This window comes from Malus domestica, chromosome 01 (genome assembly GCF_042453785.1).
Source record: "Malus domestica chromosome 01, GDT2T_hap1".
In the NCBI taxonomy this organism is placed as follows: Eukaryota; Viridiplantae; Streptophyta; class Magnoliopsida; order Rosales; family Rosaceae; genus Malus; species Malus domestica.
The window spans coordinates 23,996,726-24,003,044 of record NC_091661.1 but is presented as its reverse complement, the minus strand read 5'-3'; positions in this window follow the sequence as shown (position 1 = coordinate 24,003,044).

The following is a 6,319-nucleotide window of genomic DNA, read 5'->3' as shown; positions in this document are numbered from 1 at the left end:
CTGTCCCCAGGTCAATCCCGATTGCATGACTTGCAGCTTTGTCTTTTCCCGCCATTCTAAGCTGAGAAACTGGAAGAAGAACAGTACTAAGAAGAGAACTGAACGGCAGCAGAGTAAGAAGATCAAGATAATATATGTGCTTGAAAGTAGAAGATATTCTGGGGAACATAGAGCGGTCTGAGAGGTCATTCTTTTTCTTTTGGACACTTTTTGGTTCATTATCCTTTTTCTTTTGGACACTTTTGGTTCATTAAGTTCCAAATATAAAGTTGCAATGTATAGTAAGTTGTAATCTTCTTCATTTATGTTATGCTTGGGAACGAATAATCATTTATGTTTTGCTTGTCTAACTTCTTGTGCAAAAAACCTTGGAATCCAATACGTCCCCAAATTTTATTTTCTGTTGGCTGTTTATGCCAAATTAATGGGAAATATTTCATTGTACCCGAAATGCAGGATGATACACTACATGTCATCATATATATGGAGAGAAATTTTATTTTTCAAGTGTCTCCACATATATAATGACATGTGATGTACCATCCCGTATTACAAGCACATTAAAAAATCTCTCCAAATTAAAGTATATCAACCAAAGCACAAATTTTGAAACCTTTTGGTGTGCAATGCCTTTCCAACTTTACTACCTTTACTATCTAAAAGATTTTACTCTTATCATATTTTTCATACTACATTTGTATCATCTCTCTAATAGATAAGTGACTCCTTCCTTTATTAGAAAGATGGTACAAATATGTAAGTGTAGCATTACTCTTACAACCTTTACCTTCTTTCTTTCTTTACTTCCTTATAACTTTATGATGTAGAACAAATGGTCAAGTGGATTGAAGAGAAAATGGACTGACGGAAGACAAAGAGACGTAGTGGGAATTTGCAGTTTTGGCATCTGAGCTCCAATTTGGGCGCATGATACCTTTTTGTAAAGAAAAGAACGTTGCAATTCAAAATTGTGTTTTAAGTTCTGTAATAAAAAATTGGACATTTCATTTTCCGTCTAAATAAGGTTGTTTGACTTTTGTTTAATTATCTAAGACTTTGAGTTGTCTTAGGAGTTGTAATTAGATTATTTAAGCCATTAGCTGCTTCCATTGTGATCATCTTTCAATCAATTAATCAAACACAACTTTTAGGATTTCTCTCAAATCTGGTGGATTCCAGACTATTGATTCTTCAAAGAATTACACTTATAATTCTTCAACTTTGTGTTACGTCACTTTATCTTTACTACATTTCCAACTTTACCTTCTTTGCTACCTTTACTACCTTATAACTTTACCTTCTTTTTTATATGAGAAAACTTTACAACTTTATTTAGTTCTACAAAACTGCGACAAATGATAGCTAGTATACATAGTTTAATATTTATTTGTGTACTGAACTATGAACAGAAAACAAAACGGCAGATTAGTTACACATACAGAAAGCGGAAGTGGACTTGCAGTGTTGCACATAGAAACCTAGCACAGATCTCAGTAGCTACGTACTCCTCCGAGAATTCTTCTGATTCGATGACCTTTTAAAGCAGCTTTGTAAAATTGGTGGATAGAAAAATAAGCTTTATCGGAGCGTGCAGAGGAACATTATCACCTACCAGCTGAGAAATGATAGAACAACTGTGGTTTTATGCCCAGTCACACACACATATATATATACTAGTTCATATGTTACAAAAACAACATAGCATGAAGTTGCAATTTCCAAGTTGAAATCAGGAGGATGGATGAGAAGCTCTTGTTAGAATGAAAATTTCTTAACCGTTTGTAACAAATGGATATGTTATACAATTGGTGCCATCTTATACAAAGTGGCAGTACTTTGTATCAAGGACACTTATGTAAATGAAAGAGTTAGTTAACACTTTAGAGATATGGTTCAATATTTGTTAATTAGTTGAAATGTGTAATTAGTTAGTTAGAGTGGCTGATGGTGACATGTGTAAATGAGTTATATATATACAACTATCTTGTAATTTTATCAAAGAAATGAAAAGTTATTCTTTTCTAAACATGGTATCTCTCGCCTCTGTCAAACGACCCGATCCTCTTTCTTTCCTTCGTCACTACGCTTTTTGCGACTCTTCAATTTTTTTCACTGCTAAGCTTCCATTTCTTGAAGCTTCTTGCATCTGAAATCCTAATTTCTTCGCTTCTCTTCCATGGCGACCGCCGCTTCTCCCTCCTCTAATTCTGGCTCTCACGCTCCTCCGATCGCTGATTCCAGCCCTAATCCTTTTTGTGCATCTCATACTGCTTCCATCACAATCCAGAACATTGGATCTCTGGTGCCGATCAAATTGACCACGACGAATTATTTAACCTGGAGTGCTTTATTCGCTCCTATTTTCCGTCGGTACAATCTTGTAGGCATCGTTGATGGCTCGATTCCTCCACCGCCTCAGTTTCTCACTGATGCAACTGGATCTCGTACTCTGAATCCGGCCTATGTTACCTGGTTTAAGAATGATCAGAACATTCTCATCTGGATCAACTCTACACTTTCTGATTCCTTGATTCCTTACACTGTTGGAGTTTGATCTTCTCGAGAACTGTGGGAAAAATTGGAATCACGGCTTGCGACTGCGTCTCAATCGCACATTCATGAACTCAGATCTCGTCTTTGAACTCTGACTAAGGGCGATTCTTCTGCTGCACGATTTCTTCAACAAATTGAAGAGATTATTGATGCTCTGGCCAGTGCCGGAGCTCCGATTGAAGATTCCGAGTTAATCTCTGTCATTCTTCATGGACTTCCCCTTGAATATGACTCGTTTGTTGATGCGATTCAATTTCGCCTTGGTTCCACGAAAATTGATAACCTCCATGGCCTTCTTCTCAGCAAGGAGATTCAATTGACGAATCGAAAGAAAACATCTTCGTCTTTGCCATTTCAAGCCTTCAATTCCTCTGCTGGTCTTCTTCCTACGCCGCCTTCTCAAGCTCTTTTGGTGGCTCAAGACTTCAATTCTCAAGGCCGTGGACCAGATCTCACCAATACTCCAGCTCGAGGTTCCGTCTCTTATCCTCGAAATTTTCAAGGTCGTGGTAACTTTCGATCTAAAAATTTTCGCCAAAATTCCAATTGACAAGTCTACCAAAGGTATAATCGAGGTGGCCGCTCCAATTTCTACTCCTCTGGCAAGAAGATTCCCTGCCAAATTTGTCACCAATTTGGTCATGAAGCCTTAGCTTGTCATCAACGAATGAATCCCCATTTTTCTGGTTCTCTTTCTCACTCTCATTCTGCAATGGTTGCCAGTACAACTTCTTCTTCGCCAACATGGCTTGTGGACTCTGGTGCTAGCACTCACATGACAAATTCTTATAATCAACTTCAGAATCCAAAACCTTACATAGGCCCTGAGCAAGTTTACATTGGCGATGGCAAATGTTTGCCAATTCTTCACTCTGGCTCTTCTCAATTACCTACTCTCATTATAATTTTCAGCTTCGCAATGTGTTACATGTCCCTGAATTGAAACACAATTTGCTTTCTGCAAATCAATTTCTCATTGATAATTGGTGTTCTATGCATCTTTATCCCTTTCACTTCACTGTGAAGGATATTTCTTCGGGGAAGATGCTCTTTAAAGGACCAGTGCAAAATGGTTTCTATCCTTTTCAACCTCTCAACTCTAGTTTGGTGAATGATTCTCATCATGCATTTGCTGCTTCGGTCAATGCCTCTAGGGATGTTTGGCATCAACAATCAGGCCATCCCTCTTCTAAGATCATAAATATGTTGACCTCTGCGTCTTGTATTTCTGTTTCTAGCAATACTCATTCTATTTTCTGTAATGGTTATGCATTGAGCAAGAGTTCTAAACTCCCGTTTGTTCCAGTGCCAAGTCGGACATGTAACCCTTTAGAATTACTTCACACAGATGTTTGGGGGCCAGCATCTGTATCTTCTGTTCATCATCACAAATATTATGTCATTTTTGTGGATGATTTTACCAAATACTGTTTGTTCTTTCCTATGCAATACAAATCTGATGTCTTTAGTATTTTTGTGAAGTTCAAGGCTCATGTTGAAAATTTGTTGTGCACCAAAATTAAAACTCTATGGTCTGATTCTGGTGGTGAATATTTGAGCTCTCAGTTTTCTAAATTTCTTGTTGAGCATGGCATTCACCATTAACTCAGCTGTCCTCACACTCCGGAGCAAAATGGTTGCTCTGAGCGTAAACATCGGCATATAGTGGAGACAGCAAGGACATTATTGACTATTTCTCATGTTCCTCATATCTATTGGGATCATGCGTTTGCTACTGCAGTGTATTTGATAAATAGAATGCCTACTGCATCCAAAGCTTCTCCATGGGAATCACTATTTCACAGATCTCCGTCTTATCACACACTGAGAATATTTGGTTGCAGTTGCTTTCCTTGGTTGCAGCCTTATTCTACTTCAAAGTTGGATCCTAAAAGCAAACTGTGCATCTTTATAGGTTATAGTCTTAATCACAAGGGGTATAAATGTCTTGATCCTGTTTCTTAACGGATTTATGTATCCCGACATGTTATATTCGATGAGTCCAGCTTTCCTTTTCACATGCAAGTCTCTGCAACATCCTCTCCACCATCCCTTGTCCCTCCCCCTCCCTCTATTCAAACTCAGTTAACCTTTTCTACCACCATACCAGGTACTTCTCCTCCAATACATCCTCAAGCTTCTTAACCTTCTAATGTCTCTCTGATCTCCTCCTCTCCCATTTGTGCCTCTCCATCACACTCACATCCATCTTCCCATTCTCCTTCCCGGTCACATCTTCCTACCAATATCCATCCTATGCAAACCCGAGCTAAATCTGGCATCTACAAGCCTAAGGCTTTAATTGCAACCAAATATCTTATACCCTCTCATCTTTCTCATGACTTTGTTCCCACTATGTATCTTCAGGCCTCTAAATATCCACACTGGGTTCAAGCTATGCAGGATGAGTTTCTTGCCTTGAAGCAAATTGGAACCTGGTCTTTGGTTCCTTCCTCTCACTCCACCAATGTAGTAGGTTGCAAGTGGGTTTTCCGAATCAAACGCAAACTCGATGGTACAATTGACAGGTATAAGGCCCGTCTAGTTGCAAAAGGATTTCACCAGCAAGCCGGATTGGACTATACAGAGACTTTTAGTCCGGTTGCTAAACCGGTCACCATTCGAATTCTCCTCACTTTGGCAGCTCAATATGACTAGTTTCTTCATCAGCTTGATGTCAGCAATGCATTCCTGCACGGTACTCTCTTTGAACATGTGTTTATGCAACAACCACCTGGCTTTGAAGACTCTCTTCATCCCAATCACATCTGCCATCTTCACAAGTCTCTATATGGCCTCAAACAAGCTCCCCAAGCTTGGTATGACAAACTTCATGGCGCACTTACCTCTTTGGGATTTACTGGTTTTCAATCCGATCACTCCTTGTTTGTCAAGACAGATCCAATGGTGTTCATCTTAGTTTATGTTGATGACATTATTGTCACTGGACCATCTACGTCCGCCTGTCAACAAGTTATCACTCAACTTCGTTCTATGTTTCCTATCAAGGATCTTGGTGCTCTACACTATTTTCTTGGCATTAAGGTGAAGCGGTCCTCCAAGGGTATTTACATATCCCAAACTAAATACATTCTGGATTTGTTGAAGAAAGCTAACATGGATGGGGCAAAACCTTATGCTACTCCTTTGAGTACATCTAAGCTTGATCATACATCCCCCTTATTGGACAATGCTGCTCAATACTGATCTCTTGTGGGCGCCCTTCAATACTTAACCTGGACCCGGCCTGATCTTTCCTTTGCTGTGAATTTAGTCTGCCAATATATGCATAGTCCCCGTCACTCTCATTTTCAAGCTGTCAAACGCATATTCAGGTACCTTAAGGGCTCTCTTGATTTGGGATTATGGTTTCCCAAAACCTCATATTCTCCATCCATTACTGCATTCTCTGATGCCGATTAGGAGGGGTGTCCTCTTGACAGAAAATCCATTGGAGGTTTCTGCATTTTTCTTCGTTCCTCTCTTATTAGCTGGAGCGCTAAAAAGCAACCTATTATTGCTTGCTCATCCACTGAGGCTGAGTATCGATCTCTGGCCAATACTGCTACCGAACTCACTTGGATTTGCAAACTTTTAGTGGATATTGCCTACAAATCACCTTCTATTCCACGATTGTGGTGTGATAATGTCTCTACTCTTTCTCTGGCCAAGAATTCGTCGTTCCATGCTCGTACCAAGCATGTTAAGTTGGATTATCATTACACTTGTGAAAAGGTTCGAGAGATTTCTGTTCATTATATTTGCA